General features: G+C 43.0%; 1 protein-coding gene across 10 annotated transcripts in view; it reads right to left on the bottom strand.

Annotated features, from left to right (window-relative positions):
- BCOR (BCL6 corepressor) overlaps positions 1-18,381 on the bottom strand; it is a 134,019-nt gene that overhangs the window by 76,731 nt on the left and 38,907 nt on the right. The window contains exon 1 of one of the 10 annotated variants that reach the window (XM_070750541.1): positions 4,079-4,143. The exons of the other annotated variants lie outside the window; for them this stretch is intronic. The gene's annotated coding sequence lies outside the window, so the exon portion shown is untranslated. Of the gene's footprint in view, positions 1-4,078; positions 4,144-18,381 lie in introns of those variants that run through there. 10 annotated transcript variants of the gene reach the window in all.

Genomic DNA, 18,381 nt, shown 5'->3' with positions numbered 1-18,381 from the left:
AGAAAGCAAGAGAGAAAGAAAGCAAGAGAAAGAAAGCAAGAGAGAAAAAGAGAGAAAGAGAGAAAGAAAGCAAGAGAGAGAGAAAGAAAGCAAGAGAAAGAGAGAAAGAAAGAGAAAGAAAGAAAGCAAGAGAGAAAGAGAAAGAGAGAAAGAAAGCAAGAGAGAAAAAGAGAGAGAGAGAGAGAGAAAGAAAGCAAGAGAGAAAGCAGAGAAAGAAAGCAAGAAAGAGAAAGAGAGAAAGAAAGCAAGAGAGAAAGAAAGCAAGAGAGAGAAAGAAAGCAAGAGAGAAAAAGAGAGAGAGAGAGAAAGAAAGAGAAAGAAAGCAAGAGAGAAAGCAAGAGAGAGAGAGAAAGCAAGAAAGAGAAAGAGAGAAAGCAAGCAAGAGAGAAAGCAAGCAAGAGAGAAAGCAAGAGAGAGAGAAAGAAAGCAAGAGAGAAAGAAAAAGAGAGAAATAAAGCAAGAAAGAGAAAGAAGGCAAGAGAGAGAGAAAGAAAGCAAGAGAGAGAAAGATAGGCAGGGAAGGGAGAGACAGAAAGAGCAAAAAAGAGAGGAAGAGAGAAAGAAAGAGGGATGGGGAGAGGAAGGAAGAGAAAGAGGGAGAGAAATAGAGCGAAAGGAAGAGAGAGAGAAATGTTTTTGTCCAAACTTTTTTTAGCCCCCCCACTCCCCCCCGCTCAATGTGTCCCATGATTTTGGATATGTAAAAAATGTGCCTGCCGCAGCTCAAAAAAGGTTGAAAATCACTGCTATAGACTATGAAAGTTGGACTGTCATAGATAAACAGGAGGTTTTAATTTTAGAATGGTAACATTTTAATTTTCCTGAAATAAGAATTTGCATCTCAGCCCAGAAAGGTGTTAAAAAATAGTTAGTAAACTCCTCACTTGATTTGATTAAGTAACCAAACCCTAGTGGCTTTTACCATTGGAGTTGTTGCTGAGCTGCTGCTGCTTTGAGTGCTTTCAGTAATTCAATGACGTCTGTTCACTCCAGGGAAAGAAATCATTAGCAGGCTCACTGGAAAAGCATTAGTAGTCCAAAAAGATCAGCGCTGCATGCAATAGGAAGAAAGGTGAAAAGCAACCAGGTTTTTATGCCCAGAAACAGAACAACTTTGGTTGCCTTCATTCCTTCCAGAACAAGCTATCTTCACCAGCATTAAATTCTACTTTGCTGCATGAGTGAAGTGTCAGGACAAGCTGCATTTTATTAACCCGATTATCCCAACGCATGATTTATTCCAGTGCCAGATTTTAATTGTTCTTTGGAGGCTCAGTCGATTATTTTGATTGAGGTTCAGCCTACATCCTGCTGTTAGATGCTGGGTTAATGGGAAAGGATTTTAACACACAGGATACTCCCTTCAGGTTTTCCTCTCATCAGAAAAGAAAGAAAAATGCAGGCAAACACCAATATGAATTGTCTTATATTACACACTATGCAATCCTATGTATGTTCAAAGGAGACCATGGCATTGAGCCGACATTGGATTAATTGGAGGTAAAATATTTTGTGTATAACAATAGCACTTAGGACCCAGTGTTTCTCTTTGGGTCTTCATTTTACCGATCTCGGAAGGATAAAAGACTAAGCTAAACCTTGAGCGGGTGAGGATCGAACCCTTGGCAGTCAGCAGAATTAGCCTGCAATATTGCACTATTAACCACTGCACCACTATGGCTCATAGGTGTGGTGCTGCACAGCAACAAATACTGAAAAGACATGTTCCTTGTGTACTGTTATTAGTTTAAATGGAACAGTCACAGAATCCAATGCACAGAACAAATTGATTTTAATAAAATGACATGCTCCCCTAATACCTTCCAGGGTGACTAGCTTCCAAATCACTAATAGGAAACCAAATTATACCTTTCCTTTTCCTCCTTCCCCTCCCCACCCCAACCCCTTCCACTATTACCATATAGTGGCTAGAAGAAATTATTGTGCTATCATTCAGAATGAGTTATTCTGCTGGAAAGATGTGCTTGCTGAACAGATTTACTGTTTTCCAGATGTACCACTCTTAACGTTTTCAAACAGAGCAGTCACTGCCTGGAGAGTGATTTAGAGTTTTATATAGCTAGTAGTCGCCCAGTATGCTGCCTCATCTATAAGGAATAGACACAAAATCCAAATAGAGAAAGTTGTGTGAGGAAGGAAGGGCACCACTCATTCCCATGCCTCTTTATGAAAATAAAACATGGCAGGGAGCTAACTTATTGAGCTTTTGATATTTTTGATATTAATGCATTGCTGCTATCAGCTGTACACCTGCCTGGTTAAGATGTTCATATTTTGGAACAAAAAAAAAAAAAAAACATGAAATCCCCAAATATGCTGTTTTGGAAGTTCCAATGAATGGAAGCACTCACTTCCAAGAATCCTTAATTTTAGAAATAATATGAAAACTTTTAAGTAAATTGTACAATAATAATCAATGTAAGTATGATAGTCTACCTTCCATGACACTGCAATAATCTTAAGAATCTTAAGAACGCACTGAGAAAAAGAAAACTATTTTGCCATCTGCAAGGCAAGCATCTCTCTGCTATTCCACTCTGCAAAACTGCCTCAAGCAGAGGTGTTTGCAGAGGCCCTGCTTGTGGCCTCCAGAGCCAGCTTCTCTTTGAGAACCGCAACTGTATGCCGGTAAGTGAGATGAAGCCACTGAACTAAGAGTGAACATTTTTTCAGGATTAGAGGTTGTTCTGGGTGTATGCAGTGCAGTGGCTGAGCCAATTCTTGGAGATTGTGCAAAATACAGCCAAGCACTATGATAACTGTGTGTTCCTTTTGGGCGGTGGGTGGGATGACAAGTTTGCTAGTTCTTGCTCATTTTCAGGGTCATGCTTTGCAGTTGGATACGTACATACATTATTTATAATCACCACTGCCCTGATGAACTTTTTGTGAACTGTTTAAAAGTGGAGGTCTGTTGAACAAACAGCGGCGCCACTGCCAGCCATAATTTCATTGCAACAAGCAACAGACTTTAACTCTTCAGATTCCCATCACTAAGCCTTATAGAATGGAGAAAAGATGGGGGCAAGAGGAAGGAGTAAACGCTGCTTGTGTCCTTGATCTATAACTTTTTCTAAACAAAGCAGTCCATTACTCACTACAACAAGAACATTTAGAATTAGTGACTAATGCAGGTTTTATACTTGAAAATCCTAGTGAAATCACTTACTTGCTGACATTCAATCTCCAGTTACACTAACTACACTAACCTAAATAAATAACCACTCACAATTTCTCAGAAACAAGTCCAATCAATTTCAGCGAAGCTGATTCTTAGTCACTAGTATATAAAAGCATGCTTTTTTATAACTGAATTGACCTTAGGTCAGGTGTAGGCAAAGTTGAGTCTTCTATGACTTGTGGACCTCAACTCCCAGAATTCCTGAGCCAATCATGCTAGCTTAGGAATTCTGGGAGTTGAAGTCCATGTCATAGAAGAGCTAACTTTGCCTACTTCTGCCTTAGGTAGTAAGGAGCGTCAAGAGTGATGTCAAGAGATGGACCTATAGTAATAAAAGTTTAAAATGTTTAGGCTACAGATCAACCCTGTTGGCAGAAATGTTTAGATCAACCCTGTTTATTTTGCATAACTAACTTTTCAGGGAAGTTAGCTGGGTAGCATTTTCATTTTCTGTTTCAAAATAAATTTATTTTATTTAAAAGTAATGCCTATGGTTAATTCTTAGAAACTCTTGGCCTACTTGATTCAACCTTAAATTTAGGTAGTTTCTATTGGTTTTTAGGACCCACTTGTCAGCAGGACCTTCTAACTAAGAATTACAGAAGTTAAACACATTTGAAGTATTGTATGTATATTCATGTGTGTCTATGAGTAAACATTATATGATTCCTGGCAACTGCCTGGCCAAGCCTCTGCAGTTTCTAGAGCTAGGTTGTAATGGTAATTAAAGCATCAGGCTAGAATAGCAATAGCAATTAGACTTATACACTTCATAGTGCTTTTACAGCCCTCTCTAAGCAGTTGTACAGAGTCAGCATATTGCCCCCAACAATCTGGGTCCTCAGAAGGATGAAAGCAGCAGTGAAATCTACTTACCTTTCCTACTGGTTCGGAAGTGTGTGCCTTTTTACTCTCTGTGCATGCCCAGAAGGCTTTGTGCATGTACAGAGGGTTAAAAACAAGAAAATGGCGACATCCAGGCAGATGGGTGGAGCCTCATGCTGCTGCTGCTGCTACTGATTCTCCACCGGCAGCCGTCACTACTGGTACACCTGAACTTGTAGCATTTCACCTCTGAATGGAAGGCTGAGTCAATCTTGACCAGGATGAGATTTGAACTGCAGTACTGCAGCTAGCAGTCAGCTGAAGTTGCCTGCAGTACTGCACTCTAGCCACTGCATCACCTTGGCTCTATTAGGCTTTATTAAACCAGGATTCTGGCCCTGATCAGATGTTAATTAGGTTACTTTCTTCCAGTCACCCTCTCTCAACCCCAAGAAACAAGCAAGGGCAAACCACTTTTGAAAAATCTTGCCAAGAAAACTGCAAGAACTAATCCAGATATCTCTAGGAATCCATTGTTACACACCAGTTCTCTCTTTTGTGGCATGGTAATATAGATCAGTGAATTTGAAAAAGAAATGGGGGGAAAGACGGGTGGGGAAACGTAACCATGTCCTAGAGTAGAAACTGTTTTGTTCACTCAATTATAGAAAACTTTTAAACATGCGCACCACTTTCCCATATTTAATGGTGTGGAAAGCACCCGACTGCTTAGTTGCAACTCACGCATGCTGGGCAGCGCTACTTGAGTTGCCCGATGAAAGAACAGCAATAATAGATTCAGGTTCATTCCGTGTCAGAAGCTAAGAGCTGCCCCTTTAGGGGAAAGAAAGGAACCGCGCCGCACCTCAAGAACTGGCCGCGCTGGCCCGCCCAATCCCTTGTTGAGTGACGGTGACCCAAAAGGCAAAAGTCAGGGTCTAACCGCCGCGTAGGCTACGGAATTTCCTTCCCAGCGGTATCTCCCAAACAGAGCTAGAACGCTGATTTGCAGGAGAGGATTTCGCTGCGAAGGGAGTGGCGTCCAATAAATGCATAAATAAGCGCGTGCAAGCGGCAACCTGCTTCTCGGTTCTCTCCCAGCTGAATCTCCCTTCCCCCTCTAGTCAACGACGCTCGGGTTACAATGCAGACAGGGGGGCGGGGAAGGAATCCCGGCACTTGGCCTCGCTGGCTGAACACCCAGTTCTCCGGGCACCATTGGCCGCCGAAACACCGAGCCGTTGTGAGGCAGACAAACGCGTACATGCAGAGCCTGGCTTAGCCGTTTGATCTTCATTTCGTGTCCCCCCCCCCCGTTTCTTTCTTCAAAAGGGAAACGTTTGCATCTCCTTCGCAACAACAGACTTTTGGCAGCTTCTGACGCCAACGGCTGCGGGCACAGCAGCAAAGTTTTGTTAGCACGTTCCTGCCTTCACAAACTAGAAAAACCTGATGCCCGCGGCCAAGGGAAGCGGCGGCGGCGCTTTGCTCTCGCCTCCTAGAAAGGAGGGGAGGGGTCAGGGGAAGCCATTCAGCATGTCAAGCCTCTCATCTCCCTACCCCCATCGCCTACGCTTTCCCGCGATTCTCCTGGCGAGGATGCCTTTATTGCTTAGCGAATGCACTGCAAAGGTGAAATCAAAATAATCCACAAGGGTCCCACGGGGCTTCGGGCAGCTCTAGCGAGTGAGGAAGAAAAGAGAATGCACCGAGCACATGAGTTCCCTTTTGGCGCCTTTACTCTTTCCACCGCCAGCTCCTCTTGGCAGTTCGCCAGTTTCCACTGCATAAACCACAGCCGCCGTCAGCTGAACTGCAGGCGGCTCTAGTGAGCTACAGCGATAGTGTTGGCGAGTAATAGCGGGAGCCCAGCGAAACACGTAAGACCTTTCTCAAAAAAGAAAGCTTTGACCGGCGCACGCCTCGTAACAGCTCTCAGTTTTCTCCGATGTAAGCGAAAAGAAGAATCGCCGGTAAAACCGCGACTGATCTCTCCGAATGCGAAGAATCAAGTGAGTTATAGAAGACGCCAGTCTCCCTGATACTTTTGAACTCTTAGTCGAAACCGTTTATTCTTACATACATCCGTCATAAACATTTAGGAGGGACTAGATAAGCACGAGATAAATTAGACTGGGAAATACAGTACAGTAATGAAGTCGTGATACACACTGGCTGAGTTCATACATTGCCCTTAATACGAGTTGTACTTACCTTATATTTCATTTTTCCTCCAGAGGCACAAAGTGCATAGATGCTACACTCCTGTTGTTCCTACAAGAACAAGGTTAAAAGAGATAGTGGCTGGCCCGAAAACATCTAGTCAAGTTGCGCTTCAATCGGGGCCCTAGTCAGATTCCGTTATTGTGCCACGCCGGTTTATGATACATGAAGCCCACCAGTTAACCTAGTGTAGTTAAAACCGATCTATACGCTTAGAACAAACAGATTCTGATCGAATACGGTATTTATAAGTTGAAAGGTTTTCTTACAAGTAAGCATTGCAGTTTAAGTGCGACCAAGTTCTTCCGTAGTGTATTAATCACTCCCTAATGCTCGAATATAGACGTTTTAGTTCTTTTGCTAGCAGTTACTGAATGCTTAATAAATGCGATTGCATACATTTGAACGCGCAAGTTGTTAACGGAGGCGAAAGAAGAATATTTTATTATATAAACAGTGATGTTTGCGAGGCAACGAGATGGGAAAGGGCGAAGTGGCTGCCGCACGGATGGGGCGGCAGGAAAAAACTGACCTTTAGCAGAGATGTGTGGCATTTCGTCTGAACATAAAATTGAGCAGTGCGCCTGCAAGTTCTTACAAAATAAAAATACGTATCGAAGCTCTGCAGAAAGCTGCTTAGTTTGACAAAATAGCACGCCCGGTCAAATGTCGAGGGAGGGGTGCGGGAAGAGTATTACACTTCCTCTTTTCTGCGCTCTCTTTCGGTTCCCTCGAGGCTCTCCTAAGACTGTCACGTACAGAGAACAGAGAAGCGATCCGGACTTTCCAGTAACCACAATGCTGTTCGTCAGGGCGACTGTGGATTGACAGGACAGACGCCGCTATTAAGCAAGCGATTCAAGTCCCGACATAGAGTGTAGAGGAAGGAGGAAGCATCGATCTTGCACCTTTGGGCACAGAAAAAGCTGTTTTAGGAGCTGGAGCATAACTCCTTGCAAATCGAGGAGTGCTGCGTTGGTGTGACAAGAGGAAGCAGCGATGTTAGAAAAAGGTAGCATCCGTGGCCAGGGGCTTTCCTGCTGTCTCAGTAGACTCGGGGAGTCCCTGCTTTGAAAGAACCCGAGGCTTTAGCCTTCGTTTTGTTTCCCCGAGTGGGGTACAATCGGCAGCTCATCAATTCTACTTTCTCATTACCGCCACCCAATCCTCTCTGTGGTTGCCTCTATTACACACTGAGCTTTAGACCGCATCCGCAGCACCAGCGTCTCGCCTCATTTTTTTCCAGTTTCGTATTTCCATAAGTCGTGAAAAAAGCGGTATGATTTCTGCCTTTTGACGCTATTTGCCAGCAAAACTTGAGAATAAGTGGTGCGGAGAGAGGGAGGGAGGAGACGCCGTCAATAAGGAAAGGGTAAAATGGCTGGTGAGCCATTGAGTTTCAAATAACCTTGCTGCCCGTCTTTCTCACCTCATTTCTACCAGAGGCTTATAGAATGGAGAAACAGCGCCCTCCCCAAATGTCAGCTTGCGCAGTACATTTCCTTCACAGAACTAAATGCATGTGTGAAGGGAGACTGGGCAGGGAGTTACCATTTCAGGGGGCTGCTCCCTTGGAAAGGGTGCTCGGTCACAAGCTCAGGAACTAGATTTAGAGCCTTTAAGGCTATCACAAAAGATGGCCTTTAAAACTGCTACTTGAAGAGGGAGTACGGCACGACGATCTCACCTATTGCGCTACACTTCCTGCTTTCTATATACGGAGGATAAGAGTAGGGAAGCAACCCCCATTTTTAATTTTAAGGCAGAATTCCCAGAGCTCAAATAAAACAACTTTTTCTCCATTACCACTGAAACGTTCTGTGGGAAGAATCCGTTCCCAACAACCGTTCCTGAAGCGGAGCAAAATCAAACAGGCGAACATACGCATGCTCGCTCTTTCTGGACAACCTTAGAGCGACGGAGTGCAACCCAGCTATGGAAGACGCTCATTTCCGTCTAAAGAACAGTCCTCGGCCTTTCCCTTTGCTCCCACTTGCATTTAAACACCCCATTAGATCTTTTTGTCTTAAGACTCCCGGACCAGGCGCGCCATTTTAGACAAATGCAGGATCAGCGGCGAAGTTGCTGCGTTAAGAAACAAGCAGGCAGCGACAGAGTCTTAGTAGTGACGAAAGACGAGGAATAGTAGCAACCGCGGAGATCGCGCTAGAGCAGGGAGCGATGCATCCACCGAGCCAATCTGTTTGGCACCAACAAACCCGTCAGGTAATTAAGCAAATACAGTACAGTATTTCTCTTTTTGGGTCGGCCGAACCAGAGCTTGGGGAAAAGGCGGAAGAAGCCGCGCTGGCTTCCGCTGCCGGCTGCAGCCACAACCCTATTAACCTTTTGAAGGCCTCTTAGGCCCAGGCGGAAGCAAAGCGTTCCTTTTGCCAGAATCGGCCTGAGGCGGATTTCCTGTGCCCCGGCCCCAATGGTCTTTTGGTGTCTTACTGGAAGGCCAGAAAAATCCGTGGTGGATGCTGGACTCTAACATACAGACCACTGGAACCTAAGAACCAGGTATTGGGGGAGAGGGATTCGATGTGCACATTTATAGTTTGGTAAGAATGTTCCGGGTTTTTTTTTAACTTAATGTACAGGAGTAATAAGGAAGTTCGGTTTAAGAAAGCAGATCCCACATCCGCAAACGTGGGGCCGTAACTTGTATGCTTCTGTGCTGTATAAATAGATCCACGGCCTACGAGCACTGAAAAGAGGCTCGATTGATCCATATCCTGGCTTCTGTAAGCATCAAATCTTAATGTTTACCCCAAAGATCGAATACGCTGGTTCCTTTTCCCATTTAACCTCGCACCTCTGTGATTCATGAGTTCGTCGTTTTTTTGAATCCATGGCTGCCTCAATTCGCTTGCGCCGCATTACAGTGTTGGGCCGATAACCGAGCTGTACGTCCCTGGAGGGCAGAGGCGCCTCCCGCGTTCACCGGTGAAGCCAGCAGTTATTGAATCACGGGCGAGTTGATTTTGCTTAATTGTGGCTGACAGTACCTGTGGTTTCCTCATTTACGGAGCAACAGCATTGAGGGGCCTGATTGATTGGGAGCGCAGCACCTCCACCCCCTTTTCCCCGGCAGACACACACTCAGCCGCCACCTCCGAGAGAACTCTGCGTGAAGGCGAATCCCCCGGGAGGTGAAAAGAAGCCGCTTCTCATTATTCAGCAAATGGCCGGCGCGCCAGCAGCGAGAGATTCAGCTTGGTTGGTTCGCTGTCGAATGCTCTGCTGAGTTTAACTAGCCTTAAATCCTCTAGCTTCAGGCCCGCCTGCCTGCCTTTGCCTGCGTCGTCGGCCCCACCGCCTCCACCTTCCCTCCCGCCACCAGATTGGTCCGGGAGTTAAGCACTCGCAAAATCGAGACAGGAGGGGGAGGCAACGCGGAATGATCGTCGCTTCTTGAAAAGCACTTAAACTGAAGGCCCCTTGCTCCTGATGGGGAAACCCAATTTTTATTTTATACAGTGGTACCTCGAGATACGAGTTTAATTCGTTCGGGACCTGTGCTCTTAAGTCGAGCAGCTCTTATCTCGAACGACTTTTCCCCATAGGAATTAATGTAAATAATTTTAATTGGTTCCAGCCCTCAAAAAACTCACAAAGTTAGTCTAAATTATGCAGAAAGACATGTTTTTAATGAAGAAATGTACATGTACATATAAATGAATAATGAAGTTTCTTTCACTTAACTTGTAAACTTTCTTAAACTTTTAAATTTACATATGTTCAACTTCTCTGCCACCCAATCCTGTAGGACAGAGGTCCCCAACCCTTTTTGCACCAGGGACCGGCTTTAAGCGATCAAGAGAGGAATGGGTGAATGAATGGACGGAGGGTGGGAAGGAAGAAAGGAAAGAGGGAAGGGACAGGAACAGAGGAAGGAAGCAAGGAAACTTATGAAAGGGGAGAGTAAGAGAGGAATGAGTGAAGGGAGGGAGGGAGGGAAGAAGGTGGGAAGGAGAAAGAAAAGAAGAAATAGAGGAAGGGAAGGTAAAAGAGAGAAAGAAAAAGAGCAAGAAAGAAAGAAAGAAAGAAAGAAAGGGGGAAGGGACAGGAACAGAGGAAGGAAGCAAGGAAATTTATGAAAGGGGAGAGTAAGAGAGGAATGAGTGAAGGGAGGGAGGGAGGGAAGAAGGTGGGAAGGAGAAAGAAAAGAAGAAATAGAGGAAGGGAAGGTAAAAGAGAGAAAGAAAAAGAGCAAGAAAGAAAGCTGCAAGCACCCCCCCGAGCCCCCCAGGCCGGCTGCAACCTTTTAAAACACGCGCGCCGCTTCGCAGCTGTCTCCTGAAGCCGAACGCGGAAGTTAGCGTTTGGCTTCAGGAGACAGCTCCTTGGCGCTTGTATCTCGAATTTGGGCTTGTAAGTAGAACAAAAATATCTCTCCCCTCCCAGCTCTTATCTCGAGTTGCTCTTAAGTAGAGCAGCTCTTATGTCGGGGTTCCACTGTATATAGATAGGGGTGGAGGGAGCGCGCCAGGCCAACCCTTTCCAGACGCCTAAGCAGGTAGGCGCCCGATCCAACACACGAAGTCTCCTTATCGAAACTACCTGCATCATTGGGAGGGGGATTTGCAAGTGTATGCTTATTTGGCTACAACCCCACAACCCCCCAAATGGGAATGCTTCGTTATTTATTTGAAAATTCCTACTATTTGTATATTTAAATCGAGAGTATATCAGAAACGGAGCCAGATGGTAACCTGCAAGCCACTGGATAGGGAATCTTGGTTAATATGAAATCCGTAGCTTCTATCTTAAAGGAGCCCAACAAATAAGAGACTTTTCCTATTACTCCTTTATTTTTCTCTGATCTCCACATTTGCCTTTTCAAGAAATGGTCACTCCATTAAACTGTGTTGTGAACTCTTAAAGGGTCTAAGACTAGTCTAGACATAAACCTAATTGGGGTGATGGGGGCAACGCATAGCCTTAAACAAGGGGGTCTCTTCTATGATTCAGGTCAGAGCTGAAGGTCACTTAGGTTGGATCATGTGCTAAAATGCTCTTCCAAGAGTTGGATTGCATGGGAAAATCTGGTAATGGGACTCTGAGCCCAAACACAACCAACATGCACAAGGATGCAAGTCAACACAATAGAACTCCAGCCTCCTGTCTTACAATGGGCCCCCATTTCAAAGCAGCCTTAAGAGCAGACCTGGACAGTCTGCCTTTTTTATAAACCAGAAGCAACAGCCCCTGGACAACAAGAAAGGATCTGGAGCAAAACTCAGACTTTGCAAGTGAAGCTTTATGATGCAGCATAAGGCTTTTTCTCTCAGTGTGTTAAAGTCAGCTCTCAGCAGCCCCAAGAGTCTCAGCAGAGCCATCTTTGCCATCTTGAACTCAGCCTCACATCCAGGTGGAGGGATGAGACTGGGCAGGATAGCAACATTGCAGATGGGCGGCTATGAATTTTTTGTTGCTGCTTAGAGCCTTAATTACTGGCTCTTGATCCTTGGGACTAGGATTCGATAGCGCCAAGGTTAAAACGCCCAGAACAGCTCTGAGCAGATGTGAGCAAGTTGGCAGACGCGCAAATGAGGTTTGCCTCCAAGCACGATAACAAGTGACTAATACATTGCATATCACTGAAAGAAAATTATTTTCCTCTAATTTGCATTAGCTTTTTTCTCCTTAACAGCAAACTAAATAAACCAATGGCAGTCCACTATCAAAGGCAGCAGTGTAATCCTGGGAAATAATAAAATGCTGGGTGAGAGAATTGTGGAAACACAGACAAAATTTACCAACATGTTAGTGAGCCAGTTATGTTTATCTTGTACCTTTGCTCCAAGACAAAAGTAGTGTCACAATATTCCTAGAAAAAAATTGCAAGCGTCATGTTAAAATCCAATTTATTGCGCCGAACTGCTGAAGAAGAAGGGATCTTCTATCAAAAACGCTTTTTGCACGAAAGCCGGAGGCTGACAAATATGCTGTATGAGTTATAAATTCTATGTACAAATGTGAGTCACCCTTGAACAATCAGCTCTTGCCCAATAAAAGATTCATATTGCAAGCCAAATGAAATTTGTTTGAAATGACTGATTCTACAAGCCAAAATAAAATGTTGCTGTTCTTAGGTGCCTCCCCCCCCCCTTTTTTTTTTTTTGGTCCTAAGTGTGCTTTTCAGAAATAAGTTTCCTTACATTCAGTGAAGCTTATTTCCTCCAAAGGCACTATTAGGCCTGCAGCCCCAAAGCCTATTCCATTAATTTTGAGCAATTAACTCCCCTAAAAACAGGTTTCCTGTTAATTCAAATCTCCATTTTTGCATTTTCTACATCTGTAATTCAAATGCAGAACCACCTAGGGAAGCCAAAATAGAGGTTCAGTGAAACATGACAAGTTTCCTTTTTATCATATTCAGTTATTTGTGACATTGTGGCCCCTTACAAGTCTTTGTCATATATAGAAAAGTAGCATCTTTTATTTATTTAAATAGTATTATAAAGTCTCTCTATATAAAATTGAGATTCCAATGTCATGAACATCACACACAAAAATTTCCTCTCCCCATTCCATGATTTCAAACCTAAGAGAAACAAGACAAATAGACTTCCAAAGTAGGATCCCAAGAAATACATATGAGAAGAGTTCTTGCATTTTAATGCTGGAAGAAGTAATACTCTCTCTTTGAGTACCAAGGCAAGAAGTGCCCCATATTTGAATGCAAGATATGCATTCACTTGTAGTGATATCTCTTGCAGTTGAGATAATTACATAATCTATGAATTTGTTGTGGGACCATAGTTTTGGATGTACCAGTGAAACAGAACCCACTACCATGAGAGTGTCTTTACTTACTGTCAAATATCTCTCACTGTTAAAAGTTGCTCCCAACATTTAATCAAAATTTGCTTTCCTAAAACTTTGTTTATTCGATTTTATCCTCTGGAACACCAGAAAACATCTAGTTATTTGTGTAACAAATGTTTAAAGAGTACTGTACATCAAGTCTTCAGGCTAACCAAACTCAACTTTTTCAACTACACTTTTACTTGAATACAGTCACCACCCTATCCAGGCTGCTTTCAACCCAATTCAGTTTTACTACCTCCAGAAAAATATTATACCCACGACTATATGTTGTTCAACATAGGGTATTTTTCGCTACACATAAGCAAGGAATAGATCTGCATTGCAGATTCCCAAGTGGGACCTAATTATTAAAAGAAATGAAACTACGAAGGTTGCCCAGAAAGTACAGTAATGCACCACATTTTTTTCTTTCAACAATTATTTATTGAACACAATGAAATTTACACACAAGAAAGAATGATGGTTCTTCTATACTCCCTATTCCACGTAATCTCCATTCCGTTCTATGGCCTTCCTCCAGCAAGAGAGAAGGGTGTGTATGCCCTGTCAGTACCACTCCTTGTTCTGGTCACGAAGCCATTTCTGCACTGTGCGAATCACTTCATCGTCATCCTCAAAATGTCTTCCGCGACTAACTGTACTTCAGTCAACTGCAGATTTTCCATAAATTGTACACAAACACTTGTGAATGTTTCCAAACAGTTTCTTTCTCCGCAGTGAGAAATTCAGTGACGACAACACTTCTTGTAACGTACATCACTTACAGAAGCCATTTCAAAACACTGCTGCAGCTACACTATCTGTCTGAAGAAACCAGACAGAAAAGGCACAAATAATAAAAACTGATTAGATGAAGGGATGTATATGGTAAAAGGTTTGCTAGTTTTCAAATGGTTCCAAGGCTCTTAGTTCCAAAGCTGGCACCAGTGTAAAATGCAAGCTGTGAATTAATTTTCTTTTGCTGCTTCAGTCTTGCTCTAAAAACAATAGTTGGGTTCTCAATTCATCCAGACAGGACCAAATCTATGCTTTAATTTGGAGTACCATGCAGTAGTGGGTTCTAAATCCTGTCATTACCAGTTCGCACATGCAACACGTCTTGGCATGTACAGAAGCGTCCCGGGTGGGTGGAGCCTCCCACCACACCTGCAACCGTTCCACAAAACCGGTAGCAACCCACCGCTGGTATTGTGCATATTTATTTTACTGAATTTAGCATAAGATTCTCCCTTGTAAACCTGGTTAGGATTGAATCTGGTTCATAACAAATTATCAGCAGCATTTTTCTCTTAAAATGGTTGAAAAGTAATTATGAAGTGTATTGTAAAACTTTGGAGGAAAGTAGGAATAAGTGATAAGTCAAAATCTGCTATTTTTACCTCAACAATTTTTTGCCAAAAAAATTAAAAATAGGTTAAATTGCAGGAAATCATGTGAACTTTACAAAATGAGAGCTTTCCCCTTATATATTTATATTAATAAAAAGGAATAATTGTACATCAAAGTATTTTCAGTAACACATAATGAATGCTATTGTGAAACTGGTTCTGTTGTAACATAAAGAAAATAAGAATAGCAACCTATTGTTTCAGAATTAATTTATTTTGATAATGTCATAATTTAATGTTTTAAAAACATGCAAGCTAATTAATTTGATAGATACTGCAACAATGTTCTAACCTTATCATATGCTCATGTATTTTTGTTTGGAATTCTTACATTGTACATATCAAAATATGTGAACATTTTATGCATTAATTTCTCCCTTTCTCCTTCATTTTTGAAAGGCTAAATACAGTATTTTTTTTTCATGACAGCCAGTTTTGAGTCAAAGGAAGTTTCTTTTCCACTATGAACAGAAGTGAGCTTTCCCAATCATCCCCCACAACCAGACTAAATGTTTGAGAATGATCAGAGCTCAATTTATTCAATGTGGTGTTCATATAATTGCCTTAGACTGCAGTGTCAAACTCTCATCATCAAAGCCATGGTCAGCGAGTGACACATCTGGCCCGCAGGGTAGGAGGGCGCAAGTTTGATAGCCTTGCTTTAGATCCAAGCCTCTTGGTTAAGTTTTACTTTGTGAAAACTCTTAATGTTCTACTTTTAGGTAAAGGCCATTTACATTTAACTTAAGGGTATCTTTGCAAGTTGAAGCTGGCTTATAACAGGCTCTTGGCCTGGAATAAAAAAATATTTAATCTAGAAATTTACTTTTAGCTGGTTTTCATACATTAATTTCTCCCTTAATATACCCATTTAAGCAGAGTTAGATGAGAAATATTTTAATGTTCTTTGCTGTTATTTATCTGAGATAAGATATATCATTTGATATGGCAATTAATTCCCTGATATGTGAATTATATTGAGAGCTAGTTGCTCTGGTATCTGCTGCTAAATAAACTGGTAATCCAAGATTTCCAGCACTGATTCCTGCTTATACAGAAACAAGAGGGAAATCTTTTATCTTCTCCAGTCAATTTGCAGGGGGAAATGTCCATTTACCTACCTCTTGAATGAAGAACAGGCAAACATTTACATTTTTTCTGATTGACTGTATTTAATGGAGATGTGAAAAGCAGTATGCAAAGTATTTTACATAAAAACCTGTAGTTTTTTGGATGGCTGTGGACTGCAACCTCCATGCTTCTCATTGGCTAGGGTTCAGTAATTTTTGGAACAGATCCCTGATCCATAGGTTTCACCATAGACTTTGCATATGGGAACAAGCCCTTAAGAGACATTTGCCTCATCAGCTATGGTATATTTTAAGATGCGTAATATTTCCCTGGCGTTTTAATCCCTAGCATCCACTAAAGACCAGACACACTTATTTTCTCAATATTTCCTTTTAATATTTTCAGATTGTTGTTTTGTTGTCTTACACGTTCTATGTAAAGAATAATATAATCTTATGAATGATTTAGGTTTTATATATTATTGAAAAGTCACTAGTCAGTTTTAAAAATCTTAAATGCTGAAACTGAGTTACATAAAAAGCAAATTATATTAATTTGATATAATTTTATTACGAATTGTTTTTAAAGGAAAAAAATATGAGATGTAGATTCTAGTTCAAGCATTTGTCCGGGTTATACAGGATAAATAATCTCAAAGGGCTAGTTAAAATGTTTTTTTGATTCTGGTTAGGAACCAGCCCACGTTCTTAACTTTCCAATGGGCAAGAGCAACTTTCAACTGAGGTTACAGTGCATACTGATAATAACCTCCCAAGCAGCAAAATCCCACTAGTTGCCCAAGAATTATTTAATGTCTTATGTTCAAATGTAACATCAAACAATTCCAGCATTACAATCAAAGAATTTAGGAGTCATAAACCTCTCAATGGAATCTGTGTACACATTAAATGAATATTCCTCAGTGATGAGATAAGCTAGGATGTGTATGCATGTTATACTATTGTGTAGATCTTCATAAAATTAAGTAACATGCAGATGTCTGATAACTTGCAGAAGAATTTTAAAATAATATACCTAAGCTCTTTTATACACTGTAAGAAGACATTTCCTAATTTAAATCTTCTGTCCTAAAACCCAGGTAACTGGGAAATAAAGTTCACATAATTTCTGTGCAATTTCTTCTCAACCTATTCTGCAAGCTTCAGACTCAAAGAATGGAGGAGACATGGTTTTCTTCTCCCTCTTCACCCTTGATAAAAAGAAAACCCATCCCACCAAGACTTCCAAGGAATCTTTCAAATTGTTGAGCCTGCCCTAACGAAGCAGGAAGAGGACGCCGCCTTTGTCGGGTGTGCTCTCTGCAAGAACCGGAACGAAGCCGTCGTCCCCTGCCACCACCCCCCATTTAGCTTCCTCTCTCCCTCCTCCCTCTCGCCATAGTGAGAGCTTTGTGTAAAAGCCGAAGAGGCGCTGGCTGCTCGCGCTCCCAACAGCTGTCACATTATTTGCACTAGCTGTAAACAGCCTTCGCGCCCCCCTTCCTTCGCCCCCCTCCCCACACCACATAGTTAAATCCAGACTAACAATCCCCAGTTAGAGATCAAGCCAACAACAGCAGCATTGTGTCTGCCTCGGTCGTTTTAGCATCTCTCGCAGCTGGTTTACTCAAAACAAGAAGCCCCCTCTCTTCGCTTCTCGCCCGAGAAGCCAGGGAGCTGTTTGTGTCAGCTGACCTATCATTCCAGGAACCCTCCCTGTCAATCTAGGAGGGGGGGGGGGTTAATTTTTTTTTTAAAAAAACAACTTCCACGCAGAGGGAGGCCGTCCGCCCACTCGCTCCGCCCGCACTAGGACCTTTCCTCCTGGAAAAGCCGGGGCAAATCCGCCATCCAGTGCGCCCCCCTCCCGCCAGCTGTGTTAGTTTCACCTCTCGTGGGTTCAATCTCAGCCAGAGAAGCTGACAAGGTCGTGCTCCGACCTCGGGGCCCCAAGAAGCCCAGGCTTCTTGTTCAGGAGATGTTTCACCGCTAGTAACGGTTGCGAGCGGCGCGCTGGCGGAGGAGAGAACGAAGCAAGGAAGGAGAGCTGGGCTGCGCAGCCCCTTCCCGCTTGGCCGTTGCTACTGGTCCTCAAGGTCTCCCCCGTTTACCAGCGATAAGACAGCTGAGACTCCCGAGGGGTTTCGAGAAAGCTGCCAGAACGATAAGGGCTTTGACCACTGATGGGCCCGCGTCCTCGCTGCGCCTGAAGCTGGAATGAAAAAATCTTCGCCAACGCTCCCACTGTGGAGATCAGGCGGCAATTTGACGATCTTCCAGCTCAAGTCGTTTGCCGGACTCCGCAGAAAGCCGGTTCGCCAGAGCTGAGAAAAGGAGCTGCCGTGTATGGCCAAATTCCTTTTCGAAAGCAATTTTCCGTTCTCTTCAGACGGAGGGATTGTTGATGTCACAACACACTACAGTTGAAGGTGGTAGGTTGGACTTAGCGAGTTGCAGAAATCCTGCTTTTACTTCATAAACTACTTATGGCCTAAGAGAATGAGCATAGCCCGAACACGGAGCAAGGGGGAAAGTCGTTTGCCCGTATAATTCTACCTGCAATAAGGTAGCTCCACCTTGCTAAACAAAGGGGCTGGATTAATGAGCCTTAGTGGCCTTGGTTGTGCTCGCTGGGAATTCATCCAATTTAGATGCTATCTTGTAATGTAGTTCCCTCTACACTCTTAAGTGTGACATCTCATGCAGTGTTTTTTTGAAAGAGTTCACTGGAATCTTTTCACCACTAGAATTTAAGCTATCCCCAAGCTCCAGGTCCTTGATTAATACCATTTTTATGTAACTTAATACTGCTACCTGTATATTAATATATCAA

Source organism: Erythrolamprus reginae, chromosome 4 (assembly GCF_031021105.1).
Source record: "Erythrolamprus reginae isolate rEryReg1 chromosome 4, rEryReg1.hap1, whole genome shotgun sequence".
Taxonomy (NCBI): domain Eukaryota; kingdom Metazoa; phylum Chordata; class Lepidosauria; order Squamata; family Dipsadidae; genus Erythrolamprus; species Erythrolamprus reginae.
This window is presented reverse-complemented; position numbering and strand designations above follow the sequence as displayed.